This window comes from Chlorocebus sabaeus, chromosome 5 (assembly GCF_047675955.1).
Source record: "Chlorocebus sabaeus isolate Y175 chromosome 5, mChlSab1.0.hap1, whole genome shotgun sequence".
NCBI lineage: Eukaryota > Metazoa > Chordata > Mammalia > Primates > Cercopithecidae > Chlorocebus > Chlorocebus sabaeus.
In genome coordinates this window covers 83,559,193-83,577,616 of record NC_132908.1, presented here as the reverse complement: position 1 = coordinate 83,577,616, position 18,424 = coordinate 83,559,193, and the positions used below count along the sequence as shown (strand labels likewise).

The 18,424-nt window shown below is 52.6% G+C and overlaps 1 long non-coding RNA gene across 1 annotated transcript in view; it reads left to right on the top strand.

The window, feature by feature from the left end:
* The first annotated feature begins 11,077 nt into the window (after positions 1-11,077).
* The window catches only part of LOC103233423 (uncharacterized), a 130,230-nt gene continuing 122,883 nt past the window's right edge, over positions 11,078-18,424 (top strand). The window contains exons 1-2 of the long non-coding RNA XR_012093051.1: positions 11,078-11,674; positions 13,975-14,101. This is a non-coding gene — a long non-coding RNA (uncharacterized lncRNA). The remainder of the gene's footprint in view (positions 11,675-13,974; positions 14,102-18,424) is intronic.

Sequence of the window (18,424 nt, the reverse complement as noted above, 5' to 3'; positions counted from 1 at the left end):
CATCCCCAGGCTGTTTCTTGGAAGTGATGGATTCTGGAGCCCTTCGGAAAGAGCTGATTCTAAGGGAGTGGGAGTCTCCTTTCCAAGCTCACCCTTTCTAGGGAGACCCTCTAGAAGAGCAGGGACCTGGTGTTGGGAAGGGGCTTGGTCTTGGGCACAGAGAGGCAGGCGTGGGAAAGGTTAACCGTGGGCTTCACCCCTGCGGCGGATGTGGGCTGATAACCTCCAGGAGGGAACAGAGGGGATGGGGCAATGCTGGTGAAAAACACTCCGATAAGGCAAAGCAAACAGGCCTGGCTATCGCTCCTGGCAGCCTATCAAAGCCCGGCACCCCACCAAGGCAGCGGGTGTTCCGGGAGCCTCTCCTGGTTTGCAGCTGGTCACACAGCCACAACATCAGCCCAGCTACCTCTGCATCCACCCACCCAGCGCCGCCGAACATGGAAGGAATAATCAGGGGTCCTTGGTCAGTGGTTGGAGACATGGAGGAGCCAGGTCGGGGGTAGAAGGCTAGAGCTGGAGGGAACGAGGTACCTTGGAGGACATTGGAATTCAGGGTTAGAGGTGACAGTCACCACTGTTCACTGGGGGCGGTCCCCAGGGTGTGTGCCGAGCCTTCTAGGTACACCAACTCATCTGTGACACCAATCCTGCTTTAGGGAGGAGAATTTGAGAGTTAGAAAAGGGAGGCAACTTGTCCTGTTTTGGGGCTGGGTAGTAGCAGAATGAGGACGAGAAGTCGGTCTCCTCTGGGACCCAATGGCGTCAGTGTCTCCTGTGCACCCAGGGTTTGGCTGATCCTGGGCTCTGGGGTTTGGTTGAGCCTGGGCTCCAAGTGAGTGGCTTGGTGCCCCTGGTCTCCTTCTGCTCTCATCCCCAGCCCAGGAGGAGGCCTCGACCCATCATTGTCTATCCCTGACCCTGCTGCATTTTCCTTCATGGTATTTGTCACCATGTGACATATTTACCTATCCATCTTTTGTTGTGTTCATTTACTGTCCAGCTCCTCCTCTGGCATGTAAACTCAGAGAGGACTGGGCCTTGGTCAGGTGGGGCTCCTGCTGAAGTCCCTGCTCTGAGATCAGGGCAGGTGGGGACTGAGATCAAGGCTTCCCAAGGACGTGGCAGAGCTGAGGGTGGAGCTCCTCTCTACCTCCTTGCCCCCTGCCCAGGTCAGTTCTTCTCCAGGGACAGGCCAGGAGGCAAGAGACCTTTCTTCGTGTCCTCAGAAGGAAGAACGAAACTCACTGTATAGGGTCTGGGGTGGCGCTCCAGCAAATAAATCCAAGTCATTCCCAGGGTCTATGAAGCTGACCTCATTTGGAAAGCTGACCTCGCCTATGCAGAGGTGGTGACATTAAGGAGTTCAAGGTGAGATCGCCCTGGATTACCTGGCTGGGCCGTAAAGCCAATGACAGGTGTTCTTATAGGAGATACACAGACAAGAGACACAGTGGGCAGAGGCCTCGTGAAGACGGAGGCAGAGATTGGAGCGGCAGCCACAAGCCGTGGAATACCTGGGGGCCACCAGGAGTCGGAAGAGGCAGGAAGGGCCCTCCCTTAGAGCCACCCCAGGAAGCGCGGCCCTGCCGATGTCTGGATTTTGGACTTCTGGCTTCCAGAATGTGGGAGAGTAAGTTTCTGCTGTTGTAAGCCCCCCAGTGTGTGGCAGTTGGTTGTCCTGGGAAACTGATACGCTCACCCATTGAAACTTCCAGCAGTTTCTGAACGTGTCTTTTGATTGCACTGTAATTTATGAATCACACAAACCAGGTAGAAAGTTGGCTCCAGGTCCGATGTCTGCAAGAAATGCGGGAGTTGCTGAGAAATCAGCCGGCGTCACATTCCTTCAGTCGAGGGCAGAGAGAGTTGAGGGGTTGAGATGGGGAACAGATTTCCTTGTAATCAAATCCAGAGGCCGCCTCATGAACCTTATTTCAAGAGACCCTCTGGGTGCTGAGCGTGGGCAGCGAAATGGTGGATTTGATTCCTTCAAGAAGTCAGATTCCTGGGGTTTGGCCGCCCCGATGATTCCAGGAGAGGAACGTGGGCGAAACTTGCAAGTGTGTCACTCAAGCAGCCCTGGTCTGTCTCGCAGACGGAGTGAGCAGCTGGCTGCTATCATTCTACTAATCGCCTCAGTGCTGGGACAGCCCCACAGTGTCGGGGTGCTGTGAGGACCTTGTTAGGGGGGCGTTGCTGGAAGCCCCTTCCCCATGAAGGCTGGGACAAGCTGGGAGTTGTTCCTCATCAACCCGCTGCAAGTAAATTGGCAAAGGGAATGCAACATGAATCTGCTTTCCAACTATGGCCAATGGGGGCCAGAATTCCTCCTTCCGGAACTGCTGCGTCGGGTCCCGCAGGGAAGAGTGGAACGCACATTTCAGACAGGACGACTCAAGTCCAGTACAAGCTTCCCACCAGGGATGGCCTGGGGGGCTTGGCCACACCATTTGCCCTCTCAGAGCCTCGGTTTCTCCGTCTTATGAGGGGTACAATAAAAGCTTCCACGACTGTGGTGTGCAGAAGTGAGGTCAGAGCCAGGTGAGCCTGGGATCGTTGCTGGGTTCAAATCAGGACCACATGCTCTCTAGGGACCAAGGACGCCACCCAATCTCACTAAGCCTCGGCTAACTCTTTAGCACAAAGGAGATTGTCGGAGCCCCTGTCAATAGGATCGTTGTGAGAGCTCAGTAAGAAGTGCGTAGAAAGCCTTTGGCATCTTGCTTGGCAGAGTGTGGTTCAGTAAGTGGCAGCCAGAGAAAAGGCTTAGGAAGCCCGCACTGCAGGGCTGAGGTGAGCAGCAGAGGAAACACTGAACTCAGCTCCTGCTTAAGGGGTCCACCGTGTGCAGGGACCTGCCTGGTGCTTCCTTCCAAGCATGAACTCGTTGCACCCTCACCCTCTTACAAAGGAGGCTTCACTTTGTTACTTTGCATGTGGAGTGTGAGGTCTGTGCATGACCCGGCTCCTGGGGACAGGCTGAGAACGTCGTTCATCCACTGTCCCTCCTACCAATCTTCTTTGTGTTCCACGAAGGGCTGGGGAGGGAGACAGAGGAGAGGTGAACGAACCAGTGAGCAGCTAAGATCACTTCCCGTCCTGTGGAGTGCTGTGATGTGGTGACGGGGACATCTCCCTCTCTGCGTCCTAACTCTGTCAGGCTAAGTCCTGCACATGTGTTACCCCTGTAACAGCCCCACCTTGTGAGTAGCCTTAGGAAGCGGGCAATGTCAGCGGCCACCATTTCACTTATGAAGAAACCAAGGCTCAGAGCGATTAAGTCATGTCCCCAAGGTCACAGGGCAGAGGCAGGAGCTGAATAAGTCAGTCTGCCTCAGGGGTCTGGACTCCAATCCCCTTGCTGTATTGTAGAGAGTAAACATGTGTGCAAATGTGTGCATTCAAGCATGTGCCTGCATAGGCGTACACCTGTGTGTATACACGTGTGTGCATGTAAGTGTGTGTATTTGAGCTTGTGAGTGCGTAGGTGTATATGTGCCTGTGTGTGCATGACCATGGTGTGATGCCACATACTCTAGTGTGTGACCAGGAGGCTTTGTCTGATGTAGTGACCTTTGGGCTAAAATACAATGAGGTATCCAAGGTAAGACCTGGGGAAAGAGTCCCTGGCTGAAGGCCTGGGGGCTGAAAGGCTCCTGGGTATCAGGGGACAGCAGGCGGGGTCCTGCACTACTTCCTTACAAATGTGCATGTTTCAAATCATATTCTGGACACCGAGTGGCCACCCCAGCAGATTTGGGGCTGGGTAGGGGGTGGGGATGGGGTGAACAGAGCTGGATTGGAAAGGCCCCCACCTACCCAGAATGGACTGGGACCCCTGCCTGTCTGGCCTGGGCTTTCAGGACTACAGTCCTCCCTGTTCCCTGATGGGTGGTCCGGGAAGCTGCTCCCTGACAGCCTTCTGTTTCCTCTTCTCCAAGGCTCCCGGTGAAGCCAAGGCTGAGCCCGCCAGGGTTTCCGAGGGCTGCGTCCCAGCGCGGATCCTTTCCAGCTTCACTCCCCTCCAGGCGCTCTGTCAGCAGCTCCCCCCAGCCCCATCCATCTTCCCCTTCCCCTTCGCAGCCTGCCCAGCTCCCGCTCCTTCCAGGCTCCAGCGGGGCCCCCCTCCAGGAGGACACGGCGCCTGGCCTCTGAGGCCGCGCCGTCCGTCAGGATCTGATCCCCTGGCTGGCCTGGAAAGCCACACCAGGGACTGATGGTTTTCACATCCTCCTCTTCTCGGAGGGAATAGCTGTCTCCCAACACTGAATCTGAGATGCGTTTTTCAAATTCTTTGACAGAATGCTTTTAGCAGAGCCGAGGGGCTAATAAATCTTCCAGCTCGGCATCGCCTTCGTGGAGTCTTGATCAGGAGCTTGGGCTCGAGGAGCAGCTCCCGTTTTCTCTTGGAGACTGTGGGCACCTCAGAGGTGGAGTGGTGGGTTCCCGAGGCCCTGGGAGTCTCAGGAAAGCCACTGGAGCTCTCTTGGAAGGAGAATTCAAGTTTTAGAGCTGGAACCAAGGCCAGGGACGGGGGACTGCGGGGCATAGCAGGCCTGGTGGTCCTGCCCTTGGGGGGTCCCCATGCAGCTGGGGATACAAACACATACATCAGTGGAAAATTACAACTGCCTGAGGGAGAGGCCCGAGATGCTCTGTGAGCTCTTTGTGGGGGTTTGACCCCACATGGGAGGTGGGTCGGAGCTCCCTGAAGCTCTCAAAACTGGACTGGTGTCGGCAGGAGCAAGAGTTGGTGAGGAGGGGAGGTGGAGGGAAGGACAGGGCTAGAGAATGAAGCTGTGTTAGTGGAATGGAGTGTGGATGGAACATGCCCTTCCAGCTTCCTGGTCCATGACCAGCACTGCATGTACACCACCAGCACACAGACATTGCCCTGGCAAAGGTCATCCAACTGTACACCTGTGATGCCTGTGCTTTTCCCTATGTCTATTATGCTTTCATAAAAGTCTAAAAGGTGTTTGTCACCTCAAACATCTGGCATGACACCAACATGTTAAATTGTTGGCTAGGTGGAGTGGCTCTTGCCTGTGATCCCAACACTTTGGAAGGCAGAGGCAGGAGGATCACTTGAGCCCAGGAGTCCACGACCAGCCTGGGCAACATAGCAAGACCCCATTTCTACAAAAAATTAAAAAATTAGCCAGGTGTGGTGGTGTCTGCCTGTAGTCCCAGCTATTCAGGAGGCTGAGGCAGGAGGATCACTTGAGCCCAGGAGGTTGAGGCTGCAGTGAGCTTTGATTGTGCCACTGGCCACTGCACTCCAGCCTGGGCGACAGAGTGAAACCTTGTCTCAAATAAAAAAACAAAAAGTTATTGTGTCTGACTGTTGGGATGGCGTGGGACTGACATGCCCCATCCCATATTTTCTTATCGATGTGCCTGTATTCTAGCTTTGTCTGTGTTTACAATGGAGATGGGGTCTCTGAGTGTTTCCAGATGCCTCACTCCCGGCTGGGAAAGGCTCTTCTGCCTGCCACGGTGGAGGGAAGGTTTTCCTGTCACCCCACATCTCCAGATGCAGCTGTTTATCAGAGCAACGGGTGAGGGGTGGGCATCCTCGGACCAGGGCTCCGCACCCCGTATAGACGGACACCCTTTTCGCAGTCGCGCTCTGTGGCTGACAGGTCCTGGGAAGATCTTCTGACATTGGCCTTGGTTGGGGAGAAACCAAGAAAGAAGAGGAAGGGGCTGACATTGTTGGTTAGGGAAGCTCCTCGGTCCCTCCGAAGGGGAGGGAAGGGGACCACAGCCAGGTCAGGTGGAGCCCAGGCCACCCAGGGAGCTTCCGAGTGTTCCTAGGTAGCACTTTCATACCTGGCTTCCCATCCTGCCGTGGAGGGGAGCCCGGGAGTGCAGTCCTCAGGTGACATGACATGATCATGATATGACATGATAATCACGTTGGTCCAAGCAGCTGCTATTCAGGAAGTTTCCATCCCATGCTGGCTTTGGTAGATGCATATTGTCCGATGGGACCCCCACCCTCTGGAGTGTGGAGCATGGACTGTGCCAGTTTTCCAGATGAGGACACGTTATTACAAAAGCTGACTTGCCTGAAGTGTACAGTTGACGAGGGAAGAGCAGGAGTCAAACCCAGGTCTGGCTGACCCTCCCTCTGAGGGTAAGAGCCCGAATGTCCATTTAACTTCACATCACTGACTCCCCTAGGAGGGTTTCCCTGGCATCTTTGACAGAGTGTCTGGATGTAAAATTTGCACAGCTCTATTGAACCCTTTTGGTGTAGAGGTCCAGTAGTGTGGCCTCTCCCCACACCTTCCTCCCATCCATTTTGTTATGGATAAGGAAAGCAGAATGATGAACCTCGTTCAAATCCAAGTTCCGGGAGTTACCGGCTGTGTCCTGGACGAGTTATTCTGCATCTACGAGCCTCCTCTCAGAGATGGAGTTCTAATCGTGCCTGACTTCCAGGGCAGTGGGAGAGCAGAAGTGACAATGCACGTGAACCCCCCAGCGCCACTGTGCCCTCAGCCATGGCCTCCTCTCCTCCTCGGACACTTTCATGGATCCCTGTAGCAAAGTAGGCTGCTGTTTCCTGCCTGAATTGTCGCTGTCTGGAGAGTCAAGCATCCCTGCCCTCGTTGTCATCACCCTTCCCAAAGCCTTGTCACGGGCGTTTCCTGAAATGCTGCTGAAACCGGAAGTCATAGTCCCCACAAGGTTCTTGCTGAGCGCGGCTCAGCTGGGGCGTGGTCTCTTTACAGCAATTTGTCAGCTTTGCTCACCCTCTCCTCAAGGGCCCTAGAGCCTAAGGAGGCGCTCAGCTATTGCTGTACAACAAAATACCCCCAAACAGCGGCTCCCCAGTCCAGGTCTTGCCTGAGGTCAGCATTGTGGGTCTTGGTCAGGTTCTCTCACCAGCTGCATGAGATGGTGGCTGGGCCTGGGCTCATCTCAAAGCCTTTTTCTCCAGGCATCTGGGCTGGAATGACTCAAACAGCTGGGCTGTGGGGTGCCGGGGCATCTCAGGCTTCTCTCTCCCATTGGTGGCTTCAGGGCATCCAGGCTTCTTAAACGGTGGCTCAGGGCTTCACTCTGGCCCACTTCATGATGATCACCTTGAGCAAGAGGAATAGCATTTGCAAAGCCTCTGAGCTACAGAAAAGCATTGCTTCAGTTTCAGTCTCTGAAATGGGAATGGTGTGTAATCCCCTGTGTACAGTGCTGCTGGGTGATTCAAATCAGATGAAGCAGGTGGAGGAGATCCGGGATCCAGAAAGCCACTTGCTGTTACGGCCCACGTTCTAGGTGCTCTGCTGTGGCTGCTCCAGGGGAGAGTCCTGTGCAGGGGAAGGCCTGGGTTGCACGGAGCTCATCCTCACGGATGTCATGTGCCGGCTCAGAGTCCCAGGTTGCACTGGAGCCTGGACATGGGACGTCTGTCACCAAGGGGGCATTTCTTCTGCCCCTTAACACCAGCGTTATGAATGGCTCCAGTGTGTTTTTCCAACACCAGAAAGAGCTCTCCACATGTTGCCTGTCAATAATGGTGTATTTTTAGCAGCAGCCCAAACCGGGGGAAAGCTGTACTTGAAAGCACATGCCCCACCTCGCAGCTGCCTGGGTGGAGGACTCAGGGCCTGGATTTGGGGTGGGTCAGAGGGGAGATGGGGGTGAGCTGGAGGTCAGGGCACATTTGTTTCTCAGGGTAGGACATGAGGGCCATGTTTCAGAGGCAACTGCTGGTGCCCTTTCCTTTGGTGGCCAGGGGCTAAGCTGGGGCCACTGATGCCTCTGCCCCTGTCCATCCGTGGCCCACCATGGGGCCAAGCATGTGATCACAGAACTGGTGAGGGTGAGCACCTGGACTCGGGGCTGCCCCCTTCCCAGGAGGCCTGGTGCTGGGGCGTCCTGAGAGCACCTGCCTCTGCCCTTCCTGTGGGTGCTGCGCTGACCTGGGTCTCGTCTCCGCCCCTCCCAGCCATGGGGCCCCTGGCACCTTTCTGGGTCCTCTGATCCCTGTTTCCTCCACAAGTGTTGTGACTGCAAAGGACGGCACAGCACCAGGGGCTACATAAGGGCCACTCCTCCCTCCGAGTAGGACGAGAAAGAATCGACAACTGGTGTCACACCAACCGTCAAGGGACATGATAGGCAGAGTTTATGCACCTACTTCTCCTTAATATCTTTTTTTGCTCCTGGCTTCTTTGGCTTGAGCTACACGTTTCAAGTTCAAGCAACTTTATATTTTTTCTTACAAAAAAGTGATAGATGATTGTTAAAAACTTTTTTGGATACTATGGAATGAGCTGAAGAAGAAAAGCTGATCTCATTGATCAGAAAAGACCACCCTCAACAATTTAGTATGTATCATTCTAGACCTTTTTTTTTTTTTTGAGACGGAGTTTTGCTCTTGTCGCCCAGGCTGGAGTGCAATGGCGAGATCTCGGCTCACCGCAACCTCCACCTCCTGGGTTCAAGCGATTCTCCTGCCTCAGACTCCTGAGTAGCTGGGATTACAGGCATGAGCCACCACACCCGGCTAATTTTTTGTATCTTCAGTAGAGACAGGGTTTCTCCATGTTGGTCAGGCTGGTCTCGAACTCCTGACCTCAGGTGATACACCCACGTTGGCCTCCCAAAGTGCTGGGATTACAGGTGGGAGCCACTGCAACTGGCCTATTCCAGACCTTTATAGGTTTGGGTTATTATTTATTTTATGAATATATGTGTGTTTTTAAATAGGCTCGAGCTCTCTCCTACTGGCCGCTGCTTTCTTTTTTTTTTTTTTTTTTTGCTCCCTTCCCCACCCCGACCCATCCAGTCCCCTCAGGACTGGGGCCTGATCTCACACAGGAGCCGCAGCCTGGAGGATTCTGGGAGAGGCAGTGGGCGTGGGGGAGGGGTGGTACAGGACAATAGGGTCTTGTATCCCATGCAGGCAAAACGCGGCTGGACCCCACTGGCCAGTGCAGGAGTTCCTTGCAGAGTCAGGTATCTGCCCCAAACGGAGGGGAGGCGGATGAAGAGGCGCTCACTGCAGTGTGAGCACTGGCTCCGCATCAGAGGCCCACGGCGGGGACTATTTTGGTCAGGAAGCTGGGGACGTGTCGCCTTGGAGAACAAACCAGAACAAACCAGGACACCCGAGGGGCCGCCAGCCTCCCCCTTACCCCCCGCCTCTGCCGGCCTCCCCCACTGCCCCCCCCAGCCCCTGCTGGCCTCCCCCCCCTTCCCCCCCACCCCTGCCGGCCTCCCCCACTGCCCCCCCAGCCCCTGCCGGCCTCCCCCACTGCCCCCCCCAGCCCCTGCCGGCCTCCCCCCTGCCCCCCCCAGCCCCTGCTCTTTATCAGTCTCCTCCTCCGCGGGCTGCAAACAAAAGGTCGTGGGTACCTGGGCCTGGGAGACACCGTGACACAGGATGTTCCCAGCATTTGGGGTATTTCCTCCGTCGTCTGACTGATATGTCCTAGAGAAAGCACAGGGTTCTCGAGGGAGCGCGGGGCTGTAAAAACTCCAAAACACAGGAATAACAAAGCCGTAAATCTGGGCCTGCCACAGCCACTCTCAGCTGAGGGCGTCTGGCTCAGGCCATGCCCTGTGGCCACAGGAGGCCCAGGAGCTTAGGTCAGAATCCTAAGGGGTAGAAGGCAGCATGAAGTGGGGCTTTCCACAGGCCCACACGGGGCTGGCCCCTGTCAGGGGCAGGAGCTCACATCAAGCAGTGGCCTCCTGTGTGCAGCAAGTGGGAGCTGGGCAGGCGGGGAGTGGGGGCAGCAGTGGGGATGGGGCCGGAGTTCCCCTTTGGCACCCCAGCAGAACGAGGGCTGACTCCCGTCTCTGTTCTCTTTTAGATGAGCAAGTTATTTACCCTAACAAAGCTGGAGGGTCCTCCTCTTTAAAATGGGGCTAATGACATCACCTGCTTTAAAAGTTTGATTGTGAGAGTGAGATGAGATGATGTCTGTTAGGCATGGGGTGTGATGACAGGGAGACAGAGTTTGCACTCACTGTATTTCCCCATTCCCTACCACTCCCCCTCCTCACAACTGCCACCAAGGCTGAGGATCCATCAGCTCATGTCCACTCTGCAAACAGAAGTCACATCAGGTATTTTACATGGAGGGATTTAATATAGGGGGCTGGTTTTACAGGTGAGGACCCAGGGGAGCTGCCAAGCTGCAGGTGATGAGGCACCTCAGGGATCAGCCACAGCAGAAAGTCACTCCTGGAGCTGGAGTGACAAAGGAGGAGATGGTGTGATGGAACCCAGGAGCTAGGTGGTGAAACTGGTGAAAGCTGGACCCTTGACAACCTGTCCAGTGGGAATAGGGACCATGGAGGGAAGGGCATTCCTATGGGAGCTAGAGCCAGAAGGAGGTGGGCAGAGAGAGAGAGGGAGATGGTGGTGGGGGTGGGAGGTGGTGGAGAGAGAGAGAGAGAGAGAGAGAGAGAGAGAGAGGAGAAATACTTTTCTCAGAAGTCCTCCACCAGTGCCTCCCACTGGCTGAACCTGCTTAGAAGTCAGAGCACACAGGAACCTGGAAAATGTAGTTCCCCGTGATACAAAGCAGGGGAGGGGTGGAAGTGGCCGCCCAATGACCAGCAGAGACCAGATATCATAGAGGTTAATGATAGGGGTCTGGGGAAGAGATTTCCTGGCCCTGAATCCTACCTTCCTACTTTTTAGTTGAAATTACTTCGTATAAATTATATGACCTTTTTTGGCCTTGGTTTCTCATCCACAAATGGGATATTGAAAAATGTTAAGTTATCAGGTTGTTAAGGAGAGCAAACCTAATACCACCTGTGAAGCCATCACCCAAGGCCTTGGTCCAGATCATACCCTCAAGAAACATCAGCCATCGCATATGTCAGAAGACGGGTCAACCAGAGATCAGATCAAGGTCACCAGCAAATGTTGTTCAACTCTCAGCATGGCAGTTGGCACAGCTGGCCTGGGGCCCTCGTCAAAGAAACCGGTATAACAACCATTTTCTTGGGAAGGAATCACTCATAAAAGCTTGCCACATCATCAGCCAAGAATGACATAAGCTCCATGCTGAAGGTGGCTTCTGCGGGGAAGGAAGTGAATTGAGGGGATCTCCTCCGTCACATACATTCTTCGGGGATTAGAAAACTGTTAGCTGTTACCGCAATGGAGACATTCAGCAACGGCCGTGGGTCTTTGGAAATGTGTGCATATCCCTGCTTCTCGTTTCCTCATTCAGGAATCTAAACGTTCCTGACACCTTGGCACAACCTGTTGGCATGGCTTCTCATCCCGGTTGAGTACACACTGATCTCACGAGTGGGAAGAAAATGTTCTATTTGTGAGTGAGAGCCTTCAAAGTGACTTCTTCACTTCCTGAGGAGGATCTAAAAGAAGGCCACAGACTGAGTCATTCTCACCACACCCTGACTGGACCGCCAAGCTGGGAATCTCCTTTGTAGAGATGGGGGAGGGTAGTGTTGCTGAAATCCACCCACCTGCTCCACATTATGTGCCAGGACCCCCAGGGATCAGAGCACAGTGGACGTGCTCTGGGCCTTCCTGCCTTTGCCATGCTATTACTGGAGTGAGCCAGCTAAGTCAAACAGACTGCTGATGCTGAGGAGACTTATGTTATAAAAGTCCTCAGGGTTGCTTCTTGACTAGCTCCAAACTGAGTCCTCGGTGGCTGACATGAGGGTAAGTCTCACCAAAGTGTCCACAGAGAAAGTGGTGATGATAATGATGGTAATGATAATGATGGTGATGGTAGTGATGGTGATGGTGATAATGATGGTGATGGTAGTGATGGTGATGGTGATAATGATGGTGATGGTAGTGATGGTGATGGTGATAATGATGGTGATGGTAATGATGGTGGTGATGATGATGGTGATGTTGATAGTGATGATGGTAGTGGTGATGATGATGGTGATGATGATGATGTTGATGGTGGTGATGATGTGATGATAATGGTGATGGTGATGATGGTGATGGTGGTAGTCATGGTGATAATGATGGTGATGGTAATGATGGTGATGGTGGTAATGATGGTGATGGTGATGGTGATAATGATGGTGATGGTAATGATGGTGATGGTGATAATGATGGTGATGGTAATGACGGTGGTGATGATGATGGTGATTATGGTGGTGATGATGATAATGATGATGTTGATGATGGTGATGGTGGTGGTGATGATCATAATGGTGATAGTGGTGGTGATCATGATGATAGTGATGGTGATTATGGTGGTGATGATGATAATGATGATGATGGTGATGGTGGTGATGATGATCATAATGGTGATAGTGGTGGTGATCATGATGATGATAGTGATGGTGATTATGGTGGTGATGATGATAATGATGATGTTGATGATGGTGATGGTGATGCTGATGATGTGTGATGGTGATGGTGTTGGGGATCATGATGGTGATGATTGTCATGGTTATGGTGATGATGATAGCTATCATTCATTGAGTACTGTGCTGAGTCCCCTATACATTCTATTTAACACTGTCAGACACCCAGTAAGCCGGCTGCTATGCTGTAAAATTGTCCTCATTTTACAGATGAAAAAAACTGAGGCTTGGAGGAATGAAGTAACCTGCCTGGGCCACACCATTAGTAAGTGGTCAGGCACAGTTACTGCAGGTCTTTCTGGTGCTGAAGCCTGCATATATGTTTAGTACCTCCTGGCCTCATGCCAGGCACAGTGTTGGACCCTGGGGATACTGTGGCCACTAAGGTGAAGGGGACTGGGTGATGGGACTTATGGTTCTAGTGCAGTGAAATAAGATTTGCTAAAGAGCAGAGTCTTTCACGGTTTATTCTAAGCTACAAGGGCTGCTAGATTCTGACGACCAGTCAGACGTGAGAGCAGAGAGCACAGACATTCCTCTTGGGAGGCCCGGGGAACGATCAGAACTGATCTCTGGAATGATGGAAGGTACCTTGTAACCCACATCTACTCCTTTTCAGAGTGTGGCTGGGAAATCAGTTCAGGTGGACGGTGGAAGTGGGTGGGGAGGAAAAGACACAGCAGCATGGCTGAGTGTTGCGAGTTGGCTCTTGCTGGACTGGAAATTCAGATAAAGAGCCTTACAGCCCCTGACTTTGTAAGGCAGTGCACACAGACGTAGGGGACATGGGCTTTGGGGACTCAAGATTCAGAACCTTCTCTCCACAGTCCCATGACTTTGGATAGGAGATTCCACCTCTCCCAGCCTTGGTTCCCCACCTGTACATCAAGGACTGATAGAATGCCTTCTTCCTGGAGTTACCGAGGACTTAGATGAGCCAGGGCAAACAATGCCTTCCACCATGTGTGCCCTCCGGATGCACCACTGGTGCGGTGACTATGCCCACTGAATCTGCAATATGTGATGATAAGGGCCTTGTTTCCCATGTGACAGATCTGGAAACTGAGGCTTGGTGAGGCGAGGTTTAAGTGGTAGGGCTAGGTGATAACTCACAGCCTCAGAGGACTGGCCCAACGCTTGAGCACAAGGCCAAGGGGGTCTCCTTTCCCTGAAGTTCTTTCTGTGTAATCGCCTGTTGTACCTGACCACAGCATCACCTTCTTATGTTATATCATATATTATAAACATTATATAATATTCATCACCTTCTTATGTTATATCATATATTATAAACATTATATAATATCTAGCATATTACATATTAGGTATGTATATTGTATAACATGTAAATATTATGCACTGCAAACATTTTATGTAATAGAATAAGATATTACAATGTGTGTAGGTTAAGGTGGGCTTAGTTCATGAAACTCCAGGAGGTGGTTGGGGACACCTGGTGAGTTGTGAAACCAGCTGGGGACATGCTGGCCCAGACCCCCACGTGTTCTTAAAGAAGTATTTGGCTTCAGGAAAGAGAAGGTAGTTGCTGTTAATCCTGAGAGCGCCTTAAAAGATAATCGTGGCTTCACAACAAAGAATAAATGAAGAAATTTGCCTCTTGTCTACCCCTTTCAGAATCACCATGAGAACAGCTGGGACTCATTGACCAATGGCAGCTGGATGACCCGCAGTCGCCATCCACTGAATCCTTCCAGAAACACCTGCACGTGGAGGCAGGTATTGCTGTCTCCCCATTTTGCAGGTGAGAAAATGCAGCCCAGGGAGATGGCGGGATGTGGGGAGCCGGGAATCCCCCTCAACTCGTCTCTAAGGCTCCTGGCACAGCTCCAGGCCAGTGCAAGAGAGAAAACTCCTGAGCGGCATATCCCAGCTCATCCTGTGGGGTAGGAAGGAAAGGCTCCAGACACAATTAGAAGTGCTTCAGAGCGAGTGGAAAGTTCTCAGGAAATGTATTATCATTAGAGCTGGCCGCTTGCCTCGCTGGATGGGGAGAGGGTGTGCATGTGCGTCTATGGTGCGTGCACTCACCGTGCAATGTCCTATATGAAGTCCTTCTCCTCACAAAAAAGTAAAAAATTGGGCTCGCTTTCTTGCTTGAACTTTTTTTCCTGCCGTTTCTAAGAGAATCAGAGAGGTTGTCGAACCAAAGGGCAGGAGCTTGGTGTCGCTGGTTAAAGAAGGTCTCTGATTGCCTTGTAGATTTAGAAACTTCCCTTAAGCACCTCGTGCCTCAGTTTCCCCATCTCCAAGTGGTCTGAGAACAGAGAGGAGGGAATTGCTTGGAGGACCTCCAAGGTCCTCTCTGGGTCCTGGGATTCTTTCTTTTGGCAAAGAAAAGCCAGAGAGGCAGTGTGATGTCACGGCTCAACGCAGGGCCTCCGCGCGGCCTGCGGGCTCTCCATGCTGGCTTTGCCCCCCTCCACTGTCTTGACCTTTGGAAAGTGTCTCCCCCACTGCTGTCAGTTTCCCCATCTGTAAAATGGAGATGAAAATGGAAATAACTATCTTTGGGTTCCATCCTTTGAGGTAAACCTTTCAGGAGATTGAGTTAGAACACACGCAATGTGTGTGAAACTACCCAGCACTGAGAGAGCTTGTCCATGCCATGTGTTTCTGGAGAAGGTGGCATCTTCCCGCCACACCTCTTCCTCCAGGTGATAGCACTGAATGGTCAGTCCTAGGGGGCTCAAGGAGAGGATTCCATTGGGAATTGATGGACATTTCGTAGGCCAGCCTCTGTCTTTCACCCGCTTATGCTCACTGCCCTCCAATGCTGGTCTCAGAATTTCGTTCAGAGAATAACGCATGAATACAGGCGATAGAGACGCCTGGGTACGTAAGTACACCTGGGTGCACATGTGAAAGCTCCTAGAAGGACTGATGTCATGAAGATGTGTCACGTTGGTGGGGGTGGAGGTGCTCAGGGCAGAGCCTTTCCTGGCAGGATTCGTCTGTGGAAGCTCGGGGAGCGGGAGCAGGAGTAGGTGTGCTGAGTGGGCTCCATTCCTGGGAAGGGCAGGAGCTTCAGAGCTCCTGGGCTTCCCCGCGTCCTTCCTGGCCCGGCCACAAGGACCTTATCTAGTGGCAGGGCAGGGGCAACAATGGCATTAATAATAGTAGCTGTCATAGCATCAGGTCTTGGTATTGTACGCACAATCTAAGTTTTAAAAATACATAATATTTTTCACACATAAGCTTATTTTTGTAACACAATATGGCACGGCAGGTACTAATATCTTCAGGGTACAGATGAGGCAACTGAGACACACAGAGTGCAGCAGCTCATCACAGTTGCAGGGCGAGAAGGTGGGTGGGGGGGCTGTGGCTTTGCAGCCACCTCTGCCATCCGAGCCCTGCGCACTGACCTTTGTGCAGGTGGGGTCACCCGTGACGATGTGTCTCTGGGTGCCGTGTACGTGTGCAAGTGTACAATGAGGGACCTGGTTCGGGACGCTCAGGACAGGTTAACAGCGGGCAGTGGGGTTCTTAGCCTGCCTGCACCACTCAGGAGTTGGTTCTGTGAGCTAGTTCGCCCCCACGTGCCTCGGTTTCCTCATATGAGGGTAACAAGCCCCGCTCCGCGAGCAGCTGTGAAGAGATGAGAGAAACCTGTGACTAGTTAGCTTCGTGCCTGGCTCATTGAAGGGCTCCGTAAGTGGCAGGCAGAGGGCGGGTCGGGCCTGGTGGACCCCAGAGTTCCTCCCATGGCTGGGGACCTGCCACTCCGTCCACTCGTCAATAGGTTGTCTTCAAAGAAAATGTTCAAGGGAACGTGTTCACCCTGCGCCATCCTCTTGAGGACAAAGACAGTGATTCTGAGCCTGGGCCTTGGAGCACCCGTCGGCCATGCTGGCCAGCAGAGCAGTTCTGGGAGGCCAGAGGGTGTTGGATGGCGGGGTCCGCGGAGTGACCGAGTGACAGTGCAGAGAATCCCCCAGCCCCTTCCCTTATCCTGAGGTGGCCAAGGACAACAGGAGGGAACACAGGGTTGGTCTGGACCAACAGGTGAAGCAGGAGGGTGCACACACCACCGACAGCATCAGCCTGTGGGGACGCGGTGGGAGAAGCCGGGAGCCCAGCTGCTCACAGCAGGATGGACATGGCGAGGCCGGGCAGGGCCCTGCAAAGCCTTCCCAGGCACGGCAGGTGAGCTGGGCTCCAGACCCCCACCTGAAGGTGCGGGGCGGGTAGGGGAAGGGGATGAGGATCCAAAAAGTATCTATTGGTTGCTCTGTTCATCATCTGGGTGATGAAACAATGTGTTCACCAAACCCCTGTGACCTGCAGTTTACCGATATAACAAACCTGCACATGTACCTCTGAGCCTAAAATAAAAGTTAAACAAATCCCTCCTTGGAGCAGAAAGGGAGAGACAGGGAAGCGGCTGAAGGCAGCAGCCTGTCTGGGGAGACGGGTCAGGTGAGGGAGGAGTTTGCTTCCCCATCCTGAGCAGTTTAACCTGTAGCCCTAACTCACCCGAGGGCACCTGCTGGGGCCCAGTGCCTCCAGGGGTGTTTGTTCTGACTGCCCAGGCCCCAGCCAGGCTGGCTGTGAATATTTTCAGTGTCATCTGATCTTTGCATCTCCTTGACTGTCCTGTAGCGAGGACCAAAGGACTTTATTTCAGGACATTCCCACCATTCCTGCAGGGTGACACATACATGATAACCGTATCTGCAGGCATGGTGGGGTAAGCGGAGGATTTGGGGGACATCCCTGTGTTTGCTTTCTATAAAATAATTACGGGAAAATAGGATGCTAATTCTATTTTCATTTACATGAAATGAATAATAAATGGCTTTACATTTGAATAGGCATGAATTGTCCAAGTAAATCATTTCAAAAATTTTAATGAGAAGCTTTAGCATACTTCTGTGAACGTAACTTTCTTTTTCATAACAGTCTTACTGAGATGTAGTTAATCTACCATACAATTCAGCCGTGGAAAGTGTACAATTCAGTGGTTTTAACTGTACTCACAGATTTATGCAACTATCACAACAATCAATTTTAGAACATTTTCATCATCACCCCCGAAAAACCATGCTCATTAGAAGTCACTCCTTTTACCCACCACCTCCCCAAACATAGCTTTTTTTTTTTTTTTCCCAAAGAAAATCAGGTTTTACGCTGGAAATAGCTATGTGCAATTCTTGGCCGACGCATGAAGGTCCCTCTTCAAAATCTTGAAGTCACTATCGATGTGAAACTTTGGCTGCACAAGTTTGTGATAAAAAGATCTAGGAAGAATTTCAGAGAGTATTTAAAAATTTGAAGAGTTTAAGCGACTATCAAAGCATCCCATAGCTCGCTCTTTCTTTTCGTGGCTAAATACAATGCTGACATTTACTGTGGTAATGAGGGTATGTCCTAAGCTTGGCTGTACTGGTTTGATTGGGTATTTCACAGCACTGGTGCTTCTGGAAGCTGGCAAGCACACTCGTATGGTTAGAACAGGCCCCGGCCCCTGGCCACCCAAAAGGTGCACCTGCAGGGAAACTGAGGCCTTCCTCTGGACTCTGCCCCTCCTCAAGGTCTCTCCTGAAAGGTCTGCATCCCGCCATGTGCTGTTGGGGCTGGCGCCATCCATCCTTGCCCTGAGCCCTGCAGGGTTGGTGTGGTTGAGGGGTCTGCTGCCACGCTGCCTCTCCCAAGGAGGCTTGGGCAACCCAGTGAGGAGGAAACCTTGAATAAACTTCAGGAAGAACAAATCCATTCTCCCACTTTCCCAGAACCCAAAGGGCTTCCACACTTTAGGGATGTGTTGTTTTTGAACCTGAGCCCATCATGGCCCTGGGCACTGATCAAAGAGAGTGGCTTGTTTTTCCTAAAAGTGTGCGGATGGGTCAGATCAGCAGAATTTCAGGTGCAGTGACTCAGCTTTTCCTCTGCTGCTACCACCTTCCCGACATGGCCCCCACGGGGTGGCATCCAGACCCTTTCCTCGGGCTTGCTTTTCTGGAGGCCCCCACACCGCGGTTAGGGTCTGAGATTCGGAATCAGACGGATAAATGGGTTTCAAGGTCTCACTTTCCAGCTGCTCGGAATGACCACCAGCACACTC